Below are 18,496 nucleotides of genomic sequence, written 5' to 3'. Positions count from 1 at the left end.
CCTGCTGCTCTGCCTGCTTGTGCGCTCTCTCCCTCTGACAAATAAATAAATAAATAAGTAAATCTTAAAAACAAAAACAAAAACAAAACAGTGATTACAAAATGCATAGGTTCTATGCCTCTCGAGGGCTGTGTATCTTTCTTTGGATTTGGGAGGCATAAAAAGAGAGTATTAAGTAATGCAGAAGTGATTCAGTTCTATCTTCTGAGGGTGCACTGAACACGTTGCATGTTTCAATTATAGATGGGTACTTAAGACATAGTAGTCCCTAGCCCATACCCAAACAGAGAAGTTAAGGTATGCTCCCCTTAATTTGCCATTTATTCAAGATTGGATTTAGACAGGCTTTAGTTTTCGCTGTCACAGCAGCACAGAGATAGAGCCCAAGAGCTTTATCTGAGAAAAGTCTACCTATCACAGCTCCCACCTTGATCCTTCCAGCATCACAAAGCTCCATTCTTTGCTCTTTTCAGATGAACACAAGCTGACCGTTACTAAGTAAGTATCTTCCTGTGACAAGGCCAATGATCAATGCAGTCTTTATAAAAGACACCACAGTTGAAACATGAAATATCTTAGGGGCTCCTTGTGTCCTAGCATTGCAAATGTTTTGTGAGAAACGTGGTAAGACTGTTTTCTTTGACTGACTGATTAATCATTCATTCATCCGGCATCAATATTCACTGGATGCTTGTTATATGCAAAGAAATAGGAGTGATTTGAAATTGTGCAAGAACAGTCTCTGACTTTAAGAAATTTGTGGTCTTGAAGAAAGAACTATGTAATGTATATTTAGTAACAGAGTTGTTGTCCAGCCTGTCAAAACTGGACTGTTTATCGGATTCTCTTGTTGGACAGATGAGGAAATCACAGAGAGGTGAGATGAACGGCCTGGATCGTATCACGGGTGTAGACATCACTGGGAGAATGGAGAAACCACCGGCTATCAAGGAAGTCATTTACTCCATCACCATTTCTATGATTTGGGACACATACTTCACCCACTGAGCTAAGCCAGACCTCAAAGAGCTGACGAGGAATGGAAGACTGATGAGAAAGGGAACACAGACTTCCTTCAGGACAGTTTCACACAGACTTACCATGACCCAGAGACAGGAAATATAAAGTGTATGTACAAGACAGGGATGAATGTGAGCTAATGCAGCTTCTCCATGCCTCCTGCCTTCCTCACAGACCCTTGGCTGAAGTTCACTGGTCACTGCAGCCCCCAGGGAGTGATAAACCTGTCAGGTCACCAGGCTGCGGGCCCAGAGACTGCCACAAATGGGCCCTTGGGTGTTCCATTTCTTACTACTTCTTCAGGCCTAGCGTGGGCCAACCCTGGCCTACTCCACCTGCTCAACTTTACTCTCCTCGCTTATGGTATTTAATGATATACATATCTGTAGGCTTATTCTAAGCCTGAGGCAAGATGGCCTCTGACAAGTACCTAGCAGGGTGTCTCACCCAGACAAGGTGCTTCATAGATGGCTTTCTCAGTTGAGGATATGGAAATACAATTCAAATTTCCTGACTCTCCAGCCTGAAGCTCTTTTCAGTATGCAAATAATGGCAGCTCCATTTAGTGGGTACTCACTTAGTGCCAATGGAATATGATGTTTTAAAGGGTGACTGTAGGGGCACCTGTGTGGCTCAGTGGGTTAAAGCCTCTGCCTTCGGCTCAGGTCATGATCTCAGGGTCCTGGGATCCAGTCCTGCATCGGGCTCTCTGCTCAGCAGGGAGCCTGCTTCCTCCTCTCTCTCTCTCTGCTTGCCTCTCTGCCTGCTTGTGATCTCTCTCTCTGTCAAATAAATAAATAAAATATTAAAATTAAAAAAAAATAAATAAATAAAGGGTGACTGTAGGTCTAGAAATCTTAAGAATTTGTTTAAGTTTATTAGCCTATATGTGTTTATTAAATTAAACTGACTTTATAATGAAGTTACTGTAACTAGGAGCTTTTTTTATGATGGTATGTACCAGCTCAATAATGTAATAAAAAGGGAAGAAATTCCATTCAAAAGAGCAAAGTGACACAAACAGGAGGGAGGATAAACTTATAGAATGCTGATCTACTTCCTAGGAAATCCTAAAACTGAACATGTTAATTATTAAAATAAGGGGTGTCTGGGTGGTTCAGTCAGTTAAGCATCTGACTCTTGGTTTCAGCACAAGTCATGATCTCAGGGTTGTGGGACTGAGCCCTACATCAGGCTCCACGCTTAGTAGGGAATCTGAGATTCTCTCCCTCTCCCTCTGCCCTTCCCTACCTTGTGCTCTCTCTCCCTCTCTAAAACAAGTAAATTAATCTTTAAAAATAAATATATGAATAAATAAGGCAGTGTGGAACAGAGAAATTAATTTTCAAGTACCATAAAATTAGGAAAAATAATAATTATTTAATAATTGTGTAACTACACTTTAATAATTCTGAGGATAACTAGCTAACAAACACAAAACAAAACATGATTTCAATTGGCTTTCACACCACATATCAGACTAAGCCCCCAGTGGATTAAAGAGTTAAATATTTGCTTTAACTCTTAGCAAAGCAAGGAGAAATAATCAAATATTTATGAAATCTTTAGAGGAATATATCTCCAAGAAGCTTATAGCAATAATGGAAATCATAAAGGAAAAAAGAAAATAAATGGCTTCAAAAAAAACAAGCAAGAAAATGACTGTAACATAAAAAACTAACAGAATTAAGGAGAACATTTGTATTGATTATGATAAAAAAAAGTTGGTATATGTAATATAGAATTTATTCAAACCTTCAAAAATATTAAAACCCCAAGAGATAAATGGTCAAAGGATATAAACATACAATTCTCTTATGAAAAAATGTGAATTATATATGTATATTAAATATATAATAAAATATGTAAGATATACTCAAAAATATAGGTATTATATAATATATAATATTAGAAGACTATTTACAACAGCAAAAACTGGAAACAAGCAAAATATAACTATATGATATCAACCCAATAGGCTATTATATATAGGTATTAGAATTATAAAAGCCAGAACAAAATGTTCTTATTTAATAGTGGAGGGGAGCCCCGTAGTAATTCCACTTACTCTGCATATTGAAGAAGACAGAACTGAAAGTCACTATTGACATGGACTAGTGTAATCATGGATAGATTTTTTTTCTGTATATAAATCTGGGGAAGAAGGAGGAACCAGCCATACCAGTAGTTGGACAGTACTAGTTGTTGAACATTACTTACTCTAACACCTAGGTTATTTTTCAGTACCTATGGTATTTTATAATTCTTTTAAGATTTTATTTTATTTGAGAAAGAGCTCATGGGAGAGAGGAGAGGGGATAGGGGAGAGGGAGAAGCAGACTGCAGCTAAGCAAGAAGCCTGACCTGGGGCTAAATCCCAGGCTCCTGGATGATGACCCGAGCTGAAGGCAGATGCTTAACCAACTGAGCCACCCAGACATACCCTAACACCTACAGTATTTTAGATGAAAGTAAAAAGTTAGAAGAAAATAGGAATATCAGTGTCAAGTGGCAAGTTATTAGCTTTCCTAGAGGAAGGATCTTTCACTGTACCAGCACCTTACAGAGACCACTCCTGTTTCCAAAAGGCTCAGGAGAATGCAAGGAACACACCTTGAGAAACAAGGGTTTGGGATTTTGCCACACCTTTGTGGAGCCTTGTTCTGAGCTGTTGGTATCCTGTCTTCCCTCTTCCTGATGATGCTTTATTTTGACCATAATATTTGTTTTAAAAGTTTGCCTGAATTTAGACAAATGTCTTCATCTTTTACATGTGAATTTATTTCTTACAACTCCTAATACATTTTGCTTTCTTTTTAAGGTCCTTTGCCAAATTCCATATAAAAGACATAATTTAGATCAGGAGTTATTAACTAGAAATAACAGACATGGATTTGAATTCTGACTCGGCTGTGTGACTTTGAGCAAACTGCTTATTTTTAATCTTTGGATACCTTCATTTGTAAGATGGAAATAATACTCCATAGGATGGGTAATTATGAGATTTAAACTAAAGAAGATAATTCATGTAATGTATTTGGTGTGGTATCTACTTCTAACATTAAACTTTCAAGTAATGACATTTGAATATGCCACTTGAAATTCTATTCAGCTACAACGATTTCAACTACAAAGATAAAAAGAAAAACTTACAACCTTAAAAGATAAAAAGAAAAACTTACAACCTTAAAATGGTCCTTCTATTTCTTCCAGTATGTTTAGTGGATCATTTTCCTTACAGAGTGTCATGGCTTAATGAAAAAGAGAACTTTCCATATTTTCTGTCCTGTCTTTGCCTTTTTTTAAAAAAAAATACAAAATTTATTTGAGAGAGACAGTTTGTGTGTGCACGCGAGCCTAAGTGGGAGGCGGAAAGGGTGAGGGACAAGCCAACTCCCCACGGATCGCTAATGAGGAGCCTGATGTGGGGCTGATACCAGCACCCTGAGATCATGTTCTGAGCCAAAGTCAGATGCCTAACCACTGAGCCACCCAGGTACCCCCCATCTTTGCATTTTTAAAGATGCTCTGATTTCTTCCTAAAATGGAACCATGTATAAATAGATATACCAAGATCCCTTAATTCCAACACCCAAATGAAAATTTTCATTTACTAAAACTGGAGAAAAGACAGAAGAAAATGCATCTGTTTGATCCTGGCTTTCTAGTTCTATTAGTCCAAAAACCTCATTTCTCCAAGTGAAGGCTGTAGAACGATCAAAATCAAACTACATGACTATGTGATGGGGTTCATATTTAAACTTTTGAAAATAAAAAAATGAATCTCAGTTAAAAAGTTCAGGTAGGGAGAAAAGGGCATTTTAAAGAAATTAAATGTTGTGGCTCAGGCTCAGAATACCTATGGCTGGCAGAAAATCAAGGCTTTGTGTCTTCGGCACTGTCAGTGACTAGTGTGGGTTTTCTGGATGTGTTTTTCAAATGCTCTTTGCAATCAGTAAATGTAATATGAGCATTCCTTGGACCTCATTTGAATTTATTTGAATTTCAGCAGCTACCAACAGATGTGCTTAGAAGGAATGGGCCCCAATTCGCAAATAGCACAGTATTTCGAATCTATTTTAGACTCTGAAATGAGAGCCCATTCCAGGAAGACAGTACTGAACTCTTCTCCCAGCTATAGAAATACCTCCTCTTGTTGCCCCCGGACCTACACCAAGGGAAGCCACTTGAAAAGATGTTCTTTTGCCAGCAATCATTTACCACTATAACTCACAAATAGAAAAATACAATGGTGGCTCCTCTTCAGACAACCTATTCTCACATCGCCAGAACAAGGCAGATAAATAAAACCATAGAGTTCTTTTCATTCCCTTCTCATTTTCCAAAACTATGTTGTTATTTTTGTTACCTCAGTGAGCTCAAAAAAATGGGGCTCATCTACTAATGGTTAGGTCATATTAGTCTTTCTCAAGGTAAGTTCCTTTAGCCAAGGTTCTAGGACTATCCCTCTCCCCCATTCCTTGGGACTTAACTCCATTCATTTTCACACTCACCTAAACTGATGTGCTCTTTCTCCCACTCTTCTACCCCACACTTGAGCCTATACAAGCCCTTCTTACCGGAAATTTAGAAACCTCTAACCCCAATTCTTCTCTGCCTATTGCCCTATCTTATTTCTTCCTTCAACAACCAAGCTTCTGGAGCTAATAAATCCCCCCTAGGTCAAGTGGAAACTCGAGGACTTTGCTTTCAGACATAGTAACAATGACTTTATTAGGTGGCTCTCTATGCCAGACAGTCTTATAGGCCTTAGCATTTTTTAATTAATTAATTGAGAGGGAAAGAGAGGTGGGGAGAGGGACAGGAAGAGAAGTAGAGAGAATCACAAGCAGATTCCACACTCAGCACAGAGCCAAAAGGAAGCTTGATCTCACAACCCTGAGATCATGATCTGAGCCAAAATTAAGTCAGATGCTCAACCCACTGAGCTACCCAGGGCCTGGTATTTTTTTCTTGATCACAAAAATGTATTAATAATTCATGTTTGTTATTAACAAATCAAACAACATAGAAACAGATAAAGACAGAATCAATGCCTCCCCTGCCTAAGCTCCATATCTTATCTCATCGTCACAACCACCAGGAGAAAACTGAAGCAGAGAAAGGCTCAGAATATACCCTGCAGTGTTTCAGAGGAAGAGCTGTGGGGTCGGATTGCCTGGATTCCTATCTTGCCTTAGCAATTTACTATGTGTCTGTGAGCAAATTACTTATTAGTTCTGCACCTCAGTTTTTCTATCTGTGAAATGGGGCTAATAATGGTACCTAGTTCAGAGGGTTCAGTGAGGATGTAATGCACCAAAATGCAAAAATTTTGTTGTTTCCAAAGGAAAAAAAAATGATCAGAAAGAAATTATTTAAAAATGACAGCTGAGAAGAAAGCACCAGGCATTAGAACATTCTGTTCACCATTCTTTAACTAGTGTAGAGTCTAAAGGAGTCTAAAGCAGCAGGAAGAATTTGCTCAAAAAGTATGTTCTTGCAATGATAACACCATTGATGTAATTTGTTTTTTAAGGTCACACTATTTTTTTTTAAAGATCCCACAATATTTCCAATTTTCATAAATATATTTTCACTTGCTATATTATCAGTCATTATTCTTAGTCATTCATTTTATACAGGCTGGAATAATTATGTTTAACATTTAGAATATTACAAACACATTTTCTATATTGTGTTTTATAATGTATTTTTCCATTTTTGTACTGGCTCTGTAGACCCCTAGGCTGACCTTGGTCAACCCCTGACATCTGGCTCTGCCACCCTGGGGCCAGTCTGCCAGTCCAGCCATCAACACAGACCTTCAGCCTCTCACAGACCCATCAGGCACCATCATGAGTGTTTGCTCTCTCTGAGTGCTGTCTTACTAGAAAATGATTAAATCACAATTATTGACTTTCCCAGAGTAAATCATTATCCACACTCTGGTAACTAAAATATTTTCACTCCACTTCTCTTTATTTATATATGTTTCTAAGAGGCCATAGATGACTGCCACTGTAAGTCTATTTGGTCAATCACGCAAAGTCTCTTTATCACCATTCCCTCTGCAAACACGGTTTCATGGGCTTTCTAGGGGAAACTGAGGAAACGAACAAAGTGTGCATCTCTGTCTCTGCTCTACCCACGTTCTTTCCAGTCTTAAGCAAGTAATATAGTCCTGAGGCCCTCGGCATTCTGCCCTGGGTGGGCTAGCCCAAGGAACCACAGCTCTACGTGCCAAATCACTAGACAAACACACTTGTTTAAAGAATTAAGGCAAGAGTGAGAGATCCCTTTCAAAACAGGGAAGCACTGCTCAGCAAAATTGGAAGAGTCCAAGGGAAAGAAGACTATACAATTCACAGCCTCTCTTCATTCATTTTCTATTAAGTTTATCGGTTAAAAGAGCATGCTTTCCTGTTTCCCAGGGAAGTCAAACACTTCACAATTCTACACTAGGCAGAACAGTGGTCACACTGTACCTCTCCCAAATAGCCATCCTTCCTTCTTTGTTTTTCTTCTTTTCTTCCTTCCCTTTTTCTTTCTCTTTCTATCCCTTCCCATTCCCTCTTCCTCTCCTTTCTCATCTGTGTCTCTGCCTCTGGTTGACTAGATAGTCAACCAGGTATTTTGTATTATCTCTCTTTATCCTCCCTTTCTAAAGAAAAGATTATTTATATATGAGTTTGTGTGTGTGTGTGTGTGTGTGTGTGTGTGAGAGTGTATTGCCAGAACATCCTATTTTGTTCTTTTTCGTCGTTTCTAGTCCATCCCCTAGGACACAAGCAGAAAAAAAGACTCCAAGAGAAAATTACATTTCACACTAAACAGTATTATCACCGCTCACTTTCCAATTAAAAAAAAAAGTAGACATACCTTAATTTCGATTCGCTATTCTATGTATAACCTTCCTCTAGGCACTTAGAAAAAAAGAAAAATAGAAAAATACAGGGTCTGTGACTTTAACATGCAATTCTAAAGGTGTCTGCTTTCCCACTAACTGATTTCAGCCAAAGGTGGCATTGCTATGTAATTAACCTTGGCCCCAGAATACAGACCGAGCTTTAAATCTGTCATCAGTTTAGATCACCTAATGTCGTGCATTCATGCCACTCCCACTTCATTCCCCTCATTCTTAATGATTTTAGCTCCTGGCTCATTCTCACTGCTCTCTGGTCTTATTTTTCTGTGATTTCAAAATACACATCAGTGATCCATCCCACCCCAGCCTCCTGGTTCATTGACCTTCTCCCCCTGGAATGGCCTCACTCTCAGTCTGCTTCATCGAAGCCCCACTTGGAAGGATGCGTACGATTCTGACCAATCCCTTGCAGTCCACTCCCAGACCACTACGGCATCCTTCTAGCTCACTTTGCTACTCGGCCTCAGTGACCTTCAATTCCCTGGGTCTTCCAGTGTACTGATCAGGACACTGTTTCGCTGCCCCTCATCCCTGTGTGTCCTCCACTCCTCCAGGCTTAAATTCTAAGATCGACGATTGTTATTCTCTTGCCTGTCTTACTTCAGCTCTAAATCTAATTCTGCATACTCGTGCTAGGCCTGTACACTCAATGTGGCTGAAGAAAGTTCACAACCACGCTGATGGGCCTTACTTCAAATTTATGACCTTGATGCTCTTTCCTCAGAGTCCACTGCCTCTTGCTTCATCCTCACTAACTTAATAATCTTGCTTTCTACTTTACTGGGAACACTGAAACAACCAGAAGAGAATTCCATAGATTCCACCACTTCTATCCACTGACCAACATACACACCCTCATCCTTTGCCTTCCTGCTGGTTCCCAAGGGTGAACTCGTCATGCACCCATAGACCGCCTCCTCCTCCACTTGGCAGATTCCATCTGCTCTTATCCATTCGTTCTCCTTCCTCTCTCCTACATCATTAGTCTCTGCTCCCTACTAAATCATTGACATCAGTATGTACACATACTTCTTTTTGTCTCATTTTAAAAACATTTTCTTTGACCCGCTTTCTCCATCAGCCATCTCACTTCTCTGAAGTGAGCTCCTCCAGAGTTATGTATTCTTGCTGCTTTCCCTCTCTCCCTTCCCGTTTCCTCTTATACACATAATAGCTAAGCTGTCATCCTCCCACTCTTCCAAACCTGTTGTCCAGTGAGGACCCTATTTCTTTATTTCCTTTTGGTGCAAATTCTTCAAAAGGATTGTCAATGTTCATTGTCTCCAATTCCTTTCCTCTCATTCCTTTTATTTATTTATTTATTTTAAGATTTATTTATTTATCAGAGAGAGAGAGGGAGAGCGAGCGAGCACAGGCAGACAGAATGGCAGGCAGAGGCAGAGGGAGAAGCAGGCTCCCTGCCGAGCAAGGAGCCCGATGTGGGACTCGATCCCAGGACGCTGGGATCATGACCTGAGCCGAAGGCAGCTGCTTAACCAACTGAGTCACCCAGGCGTCCCCTCTCATTCCTTTTAAAACCTATTCCAACCACCACTATTCCACTGAAACTGCTCTGAGTTACCAGTAACTTTTTGTTGTAAAGTCCACTGAACACTGCTCAGAGTTCATTTTACTTGACCTGACAGCACCACATCACACAGTTCAACACTCTCTTTTACACATCTGGTTGCCGGCACATTGCACACACATTGCATATTCCCTCCTACCTCACTGATCTCTCCTTAGTCGTCATCTTCTCCTTGACCTTGTAATTTTGGAGGCCCCAGGGCTTAGTCTACCAGTATTCACACTCTTGGTGAGTTCATCCAGCTCTGAGGCTTTAAATATCATGTATACTGATTATTCCCAAATATGTATTCCTGTCCCAGGCCTTTTCTGAGCTCCAAATTCCTAATGCTTATTATCTCAACTCTTTTGTCCAAGAGTGATTCTAAATTCAACTCATCCAAAAGCAAACTTCTGATTCTCCTGTGGAGATCTGCTCCATCATGACCTTCCCCTTCTTTGTTTCTGGCAACTCCATCTTACCAGTTACTGAGGTCAAAGTCCGTGGAGTCATCCTTGACTTCTTTCTTTTATTTCTCCATTCAGTTCACCATGAAACCATGCTGCCTATAACATCATACTACATCCACCATCCACCTCCATCACTACCACTTCACCTGAGAAATTTCTATTCACCTGGTTTACTTGGATAGCCTTCTACAAGATCTCCCTACATCTACTACTGCCCCCATCCAATATATTCCTCATGCCAGAGCCACAGCGATCCATGCAAAACCTACATCAAATTCTGAGTTGTCTCTTCAAAATCCTGAAATGTCTTTCCATTTCACTATGCAGAAGCCAGATATCTTACAATATCATAATAGATACTACTTGATCTGGCCTCTCTCATTCAGTCTGCTCCAGCCACACTGATCTGGTTATTCCTCGAACACCCTAGGCACGCTCCTGTCTTAGGGTTTCCGCTTAGTTCTTCTGTCTTCCTAGAATGCTCTTCTGTAGAATACCCACTAGCTAAGTCTCTCATCTTTGAAACTGTGCCAAAATTTCACATTTTCAATGAGGCTTCGTCTGACCACTTTATCTTAAACTACTGCTCCCCACTCCCAACCCCAAGAACCCTCAACCCTTTATTCAACTCTGTTTCTTTTCCTTACCACTCCTCACTTTCTAGTATGATTTACTATTCACTTGTTATTCATTGTCTTTCTCTGTTACAAATTTTGAGAGGGAAGAAATCTTTGTTCTATTTACTGATATATCCTAAGGACCTAGAAGAGTGTCAGGTATACCACAGGCACACAATAAATATTTAATGTTTAGTAGGTTATGCATTCCTTAAATGTATGGTAGTATTTGCCTCAAGACCATTTCAGCTTCATGCTGTTTCTGTGGTAAGATTCTTTTCAAACTCTTGATTTAACTTATTTATTGCTTCTATGTCTATTTAGGTTTTCTATGCATTTCAGTGTTAATAAGTTATACATGCCATGAATATATTTCATCCAGGTTTGAAAACACACTGGAATAAAGCTGTCCAACATGCTCTCTGATATTTCTTTAGATCACTGCTGTAACTACATTTTTCACCCCAAATACTGTTTATCTCTCTCTCCTTTTATTGTTAATCTTTAGCTGATACTCTTTTGTCATTCACCTTTCTTCTCTTATGTTCATTACCTTTCCTCTACTTTCTTTGGCCTAACTCTGCTGATCTTTTACCCATTACTCAAGTTATACTCTTTGAGGAGTGATATAGTGCTCACGGGTACTTCTTGTTTTCCTCTTCCAGGCTCAGGAGATAACACTTACCCGACCTTCTGAACTAGGCAAGGCTATCTGACTGGCTCTGGCCAATGATATATGCCACTTTTGATGAAAATATTTAATGCACGGAGAAGTGAGTCTTTTTAATAAACCGTGTCTAGTCAATTCAATATTCATATGGAAAAAACACATCTTGATTCCTATCACACCACTCACAAAAGCCAATTTCAGATCGGTTGCGATATAAAAGTGAAAGATCTTGGAGAGGGAAGATTTCTTTAATAGCACAAAAAGCACTAATCTAAGGGGGGAAATGACAAATTAGACTACATTACAATTTGCAACTTTGGTTCATCCAAAGACATCATTAATATAGAGAAAAGCAACTCAGAAAGGGAGAAGATATTTACAAGACACCTTCCTGAAAACAGATTTATATCTAGCACATATAAAAGATTCCTACTAAAAATGTGAAAAATACAGAATACTCAATAGAAAAATGGGGAGAAGACTCAGATACTTCATAAAGAGAGGATATCAGAATGGCCCCAAACCACACGAAAAGGTTCTCATTTTGTTACACAGTAGGTAAATGCAACAAGACCGCCGTGTGATCCCGTCACACACCCACTAGCAACACAGAAATAAAAAGGATGACAGAGGTTATGGAAATGGACTGTCATGAGACTGACCCATGGAGGGTCTGGAAGCAGCCTCTGGGCAATTGATAGCTGCCTGACCAAAAAAGGCTTTCAGTGTGAAGAGCCACATGGCCCTGGTGGAACAAGGGCTTAGAAATCTAGGGCACGGGGAAGCTGGGGTCTGAAGTAATGACTGGGGCAAAGGCCAAGGAAACAAAGACTGCAGGATGTGCCGTCTTCCCTGGAGCACTGGACGAGGAGGAGGGGGCTGAAGTGGTGGAGTGAAGAAACAGAAGTGATGGGAGAAAAATAAGGTGGTAAGTGAAGTGAAGGTCAAGGCAGGTCCCTGGTCCCTGAAGGCCATCATCCAACTGGAAGTAGAGACTGAAGTGTGGTGAGCTACATCAACACTTCCTAGAGCGGAGGAACTACATCACTCAGAATACCCCCTGGCTTCTGGGTCAGTGCCTTTTGGAATCAGCAACAGCTGTCTACCCTTCTTAGAGGCCCAGAAGCAGACGTGTTAAGATATAGAGCCAATTTGGAGACACCTTAGGATGGGCTGCAAGTTCAAGTTCCTTCAGATAAACCCACAGTGCAGAAACAAGCTGACTGTCAAGGAATAGGAGGTTAGATCATCTAGCCAAGTGGAATCTCTTGCCACTCCAATCACATGGCACCCAGGCCATGAACTCTAGTGCTTCATTCACAGGAATCAAGACATCACCTGCAGCTTCTTCACGTGGTTTTCAGATCACATCCTTCCAGAGCCGAGATTATCAGAGGGGACCTCTTCGACCAAATCCACTTGAGTATTACCTATTGTGTAAAGGGGCCCGTAGAGTTACACTCTGCCAGATAAGGAAGCTGATGGACATCTCTTTGGGTTCCAATCTTGTTAACAGCTGCCCTTGGAGATACCCACATGCAAGATCCCCTACCACTTCCTGCTGGACCTGTGCCCATTACTCTTTGTCTGCTGACCTTTCTGCACCTTCCTTCCTTTGAACACTCACTCTCTTAGCTGCAGGACTGAGACCTTTGTGGCTCTTCTGCATTAACAGTTCACACGCTTCCAAGCCAAACAAATGATGCTATAAATTGCACTGTCATAATCTACACTGCTTGCACCCTGTTTGTTCTCAGGGCCTCTAGTCTTGTTACTACCACCTGGGTTTCTAGTTATGTTTAGGAGCCTGTCTGTTTTTTTTTTTTTTTTTAATGTATTTTTTAATTTAAATTCAGTTAACTAACATGTATTATTAGTTTCAGAGGGAGAGGTCATTGATTCTTCAATCTTACATAACACCCAGTGCTCATGACATCATGTGTCCTCAGGAACCTGTTTGACTCCCTCTGCTCATCACTGTGGACAACTGCTGGGCATTAATCAAGCCCAGGGAGAACGGCAGTGTGCCACTTGGTCTATGTGATATACGCAACCCCACTGATCTCCCTGCCCTCCCAGTCACTGAGTGCTGCCTGCAACTGGCAATACATCCCCCCCCCCCCTTTGACTGCTGCCTGATGGATATACATTTTTCAGCTCAACTTCCTGGTTTTTGATCAAAAATGATCTCCAAAAATGCTGGTAGACACAGGTTCCCCGCCAGCCCTTAAAAGGCATTCCTATTCTTCCCCTCAATGACCTTAATTCCACACCACCATGACCACCATTCAGGGACTACTGTCTGTCAGCCTGTGGCTGAGGGGACAAGTTAGCCCTGATTCACATGGCAAGGATGATGGTAATGTCCCTGATAAGAAAGTACCAGGCTTTATCAGTCTTGTCCAGTGAATTCATACAAAATGTAGGGACTTTGATTTGCCTTCTTTCTTCGTCCTCGACATGACCAAGTGTCAGAGGTGCCAGGGTGCTGTACACCTTCTCTTCTCTTTCTTCTCCTCATCTCCTTCTGTTTCTCATCCCTCTTTCGTATCTCTTCTACCTCTTTTTAAAAGTGGTAGCCACTCTCCCCCACCAAAAAAAAAAAATGGTAGCCCAGACACGTCTGCAGAAGCAGGCTCTTTAGTTTAGTCTGACTCCCTTTTCCTCTCCAGAGGCAGAGCGGGTGTCCTGTCATGGAAACTTCCGGAGTTCTTATTGTCCCTCTGTGGTCTTCCAGCCCTTCCCTCCCTTAGCAGTGCCTACAGTGCTCAAAGAAGACTGCTGCACAGGGAAGGAAAGGTGTTTCCAGTTCAGAATGGATGAAAGGAACCAAAGAGATTGTGGTTGGTGCCCTAAGCAAGGCGAACTGAACAAAAGGCCAGATGCAGAAATAAGCCAGTGACACGCAGGGCCTAGAATTAAGACTGGCTTGACCGCGAGCCTGAGCCTGCGAGGAAGGCAGACTCGCTCTGCGAGTGGTGATGGGAGGAGGAATACTTTTCTCAGGACTGGCCTGGGAGAACTGCCGTGGCTGAAGAATTCACTCTGTTGCCCCGCAAAGGGTTCTCTAAAGAAAAACGGTGCCATGTTGGCTGTTTTCTCTCTTGTTTCCATGTGATCTTATTCATGTGGAAGATCAATACAATACTACTGTGCCCATAATTTCACTCGTGTTTAGTAAAATCCTATTACTTTCTCTGCTTCTGTTTACTGGGAAGATTTGGCGGAAATAGAATCTGTTTTGTTTTCAACTGGGAACATTTGGAAGAATGTATACCGTCTCTTTCCCGTATACCATAGAGGGTTCTGTGAATATTCATTACAGTTTTCACCTTGTTTCTGTTAAAACTGTCTTTAGAAATTCAATTTGAATAACGTAGTTTTGTCAGAAGCTGAGGACTTCAGAAATTGTTGTCTTCATGGAAAAATTCCCTAACAAAAAATTTGTGGCTCTGATTGTCTTGACAATTTACCCTGGTAGCAACTTAGTCATTGATGTCTCTCTTTTTTCTAAATAGCAAAATGACTTGTGAGATTGCTCTGTAAAATTGGAAGGGTACTATTGGCATATTTATCTCTATTTACACACAGTATGGCAAAATCAAAGCATGTCAGCCTAGAAAAACAGTGAAACTAAAAAGATGGAAAATAACAAGGGTGGAAAAGTACACAGAGAAACCAGAATGGTAAAGAGTAGCCTGATACGAGTACTTCAGACAACTGTTTGGCAGTCTCTATGCACACCCTCTGATCCAGCTCTGGGAATATTCCCAACAGAAATGCATATATGTATTCACAAAGACATGCATAGTTGTGTTTATAACAGCACAATTCTACTAGCTAACACTGGGAACTGCCCCAATATATTCACTACTGGTTGAAAAAAATAAACAAGCTTTAAATATTCATACCATGAAACACTGTGAGAAATAAAGATCTATGCCTACATGTAATAGTATGAATGAGATTCACAAACATGATGTTGGACAGAAGCCAAACTCAAGAGTATATGCTATATAATTCCATTTAGATATGACGTTTAAGAACAGATAAACTTGATCTATGGTAGCAGAAGTCCAAACTGTCATGACTACCAAGAACAGTGAAGATTCTGGTATCCAACACCCCCTACTTGCGAACTTAGCATGGTAGGCTAACTAGTTAGAAAATGCTGAGTCAGAGCCAAAGGCCAGTGTCAGTACTCACACCAGTCTCTTGGGCCCTAATTCTTATTCTGCAGCATGAAGAAAGCCACGTGACACCTGCCCACAAAGTGGGCTGCGTTAGAGGAGAGGAACCCTGGGCTTAAGGAAAGTGAATCCTTTATAATGGGAATTAAGGTGTCTGCCCTTGGCTTTGAAGGCAGACATTATCTTAATTATGCTGAACAGCAAGTAAACCTGTACTTTGCTCCATAGGAGACGCAAGCTCTACTTTTTCAAGGCTGTAAGCAAACTGCCCTTTGCTCTGGAGGGAAACACCATTTTTGTCTTCCAAGGCTATTCACAGATACCCTTGAAAAGATACTCTGAACAAAGGCAGATAGTGTGTCTGCTTCCAAGAGTGCAGAAACATCAGAAACCCATGATAACGATCTCCCAACAGTTTTGGGGGGTGGATACCTATTGATTGGAAGGGACTATAATGGGTGGATTCTAAAGGACTGGGGGTATTCTGTGTCTTGATCTGGGTGCTGGATACCTGGGTGTATTCAATTTGTGAAACTTCACTGAGTTGTACACCTGAGAAACATACTTTTCTATATGTATATTATCCTTTAAAGAAATATACTTGAGAAAAAAAAATTAAAAAAGGAAATGCAAAGTAAACTAAGAAAAATAAAACAAGCCAAAAACAACAACAACAAAATCTCATCATTTTTCTGGAACCTCCATCCTAGAAAATGACTGGCCAATTCAAAAGTGTGTCTCAGATCTTTCTGGGTGGGCAATGATTCCATAGATGAGAATTCTAATGGGGTCATTTACTGTGTCAGAGTCAAATGACTAAAATCCATTTTCTAAGAATAAAGGTACTCAATTATCTAGGTATGGGCCATCAACTTTTACTATTTTTTACTGTGCCTGCTCCTTATGTCAACTGACCTTTATCAGAGTTTTTCAGCCATAAACAGTTCATTAATCATGGCTTTTGATAGTTCATTTCTTTTTCCATCACGTTAAGTGTACTCTTTAATTCTCATCACATATTTCACCCACCTCCCCTCTGGTAACCATCAGTTTGTTCTTCATAGTTAAGAGTCTGTTTCTTGGTTTGTCTTTTTTTTTTTCACTTTGCCTGTTGGTTTTGTTTCTTAAATTCCACATATGAATGAAATCATATGTTATCTGTCTTTCTCTGATTTATTTCGCTTAGTATTACACTCTGTTCCATTCATGTCATTGGAAATGATAAGATCCATTCTTTTTTATGGCTGAATAATATTTCAATACACACACACACCCCACATCTTCTTTATCGATTCATCAGTTGATGGACACTTGGGCTATTTCCATAATTTGGTTATTGTAAATAATGCTGTAATAAACATACGGGTGCATATGTATTCCCTTTGGATTCATGTTTTTGGATTTTGGGGTAAAAACCCAGCAGTCCAATTACTGGATCGTAGGATAGTTCTGTTTTAATTTTTTAAGGAAAACTCCATACTGTTTTCCACAGTGGCCATACTAATTTACATTCTCACCAACAGTGCAAGAGGATTCCTTTTTTCCATATCCTCATCAATCCTCCTTGTTCCTTATTTTTTTGTTTATTTTTTTTTATTTCAGTCATTCTGACAGTTCTGAGGGGATATCATGTTGTAGTTTTGATTTGTATTTCCCTAATGATGGGTGATGTTGAACATCTTTTCTTGTGTCGGTTGGCTATCTGGATGTCTTCTCTGGGGAAATGCCTGATCATGTCTCCCACCCATTTTTCAACTGGATTATTCATTTTTGGTTGTTCAGTTTTATAAATTCTTTATATTTTTTAGATATTAACCCTTTATTGGCTTTGTCATTTGCAAATATTTTCTCCCATTCCATAAGTTGCCTTTTAGTTTTATTGGTTGTTTTCTTCATTGTACAGAAGCTTTTTATTTTGATGTTGACCCAATAGCTTATTTTTGCTTTTATTTCCCTTTCCTTAGGGGATATATCTAGAAAGAAGTTGCTATAGTTGATGTCAGAGACATTTCTACCTATGTTCTCTTCAAGGATTTTGGTGGCTTCATGTCTCACACTTAGGTCTTTAATCTATTTTGAGTTTATTTTTGTGAGTATTGTGAAAAAATGCAACTGGATCACATTTTTACACATGCAGATGTCCAAGTTTCCCAGCGCCATTATCAAAGTTTAACTGACCATGTAATAATGGGTTTATTTCCAGGTTTTCTATTATGTTCCATTGATTTATATATCTGTTTTTATGCCAGTACAATACTGTTTTAATTATTGCCACTTTGTAATTTAAGTTGCAGTCTGGATTCATGATACCTCCTGTTTTTTCTTTGTTAGGCTGCTTTGGCTATTCAGGGTCTTTTGTGGGTCCATACAATTTTTAGGGTTATTTGTTCTAGTTCTATGAAAAATGTTGGAAATATTTTGGTAGGGATTGCAGGAAATCTGTGTATTGCTTTGGATAGTATAGACTTTTTTTTTTTATAAAGATTTTATTTATTTACTTGACAAATAGAGATCAAGTAGGCAGAGAAGAAGGCAGAGAGAGGAGGAAGCAGGCTCCCTGCTGAAGCAGAGAGCCCAGTGTGGGACTTGATCCCAGGACCCTGGGATCATGACCTGAGCCGAAGGCAGAGGCTTTAACCCACTGAGCCACCCAGGTGCCCCTAGTATAGACATTTTAACACTATTCATTCTTCTAATCTATAAGCATGGAATGTCTTTCCATTTCTTTGTATCATCTTCAATTTCTTTCATTAGCATTTCATAGTTTTCAGAGTACAGGTCTTTCATGTCTTTGGTTAAATTTACCTCTAGATATTTTATTGGTTTTGGTGTAATTTTAAATGGCATTGTTTTCTTAATTTCACTTTCTGCTGCTTCATTATTAGTGTATAGAAATCCAACAGATTTTTGTACATTGATTTTGTATTTCATGATTTTACTGAATTTGTCACTTCTAGTAGTTTTTTTTTTTTTTTTGGTGGAATCCTTAGGGTTTTCTATATATCATGTATCATGTCATCTACAAATTGTGAAA

The 18,496-nt window shown here is 39.8% G+C and overlaps 1 protein-coding gene across 4 annotated transcripts in view; it reads right to left on the bottom strand.

The window, feature by feature from the left end:
* ACYP2 (acylphosphatase 2) overlaps positions 1–18,496 on the bottom strand; it is a 180,996-nt gene that overhangs the window by 36,842 nt on the left and 125,658 nt on the right. Inside the window, exon 4 of one of the 4 annotated variants that reach the window (XR_009357209.1) lies at positions 4,206–4,316. The exons of the other annotated variants lie outside the window; for them this stretch is intronic. The gene's annotated coding sequence lies outside the window, so the exon portion shown is untranslated. The remainder of the gene's footprint in view (positions 1–4,205; positions 4,317–18,496) is intronic. 4 annotated transcript variants of the gene reach the window in all.

The sequence above is a fragment of the Mustela lutreola genome, chromosome 9, assembly GCF_030435805.1.
Source record: "Mustela lutreola isolate mMusLut2 chromosome 9, mMusLut2.pri, whole genome shotgun sequence".
Taxonomy (NCBI): domain Eukaryota; kingdom Metazoa; phylum Chordata; class Mammalia; order Carnivora; family Mustelidae; genus Mustela; species Mustela lutreola.
Note: the sequence above shows the minus strand (reverse complement) of the source record. Positions and strands in the feature narration are given on the sequence as shown.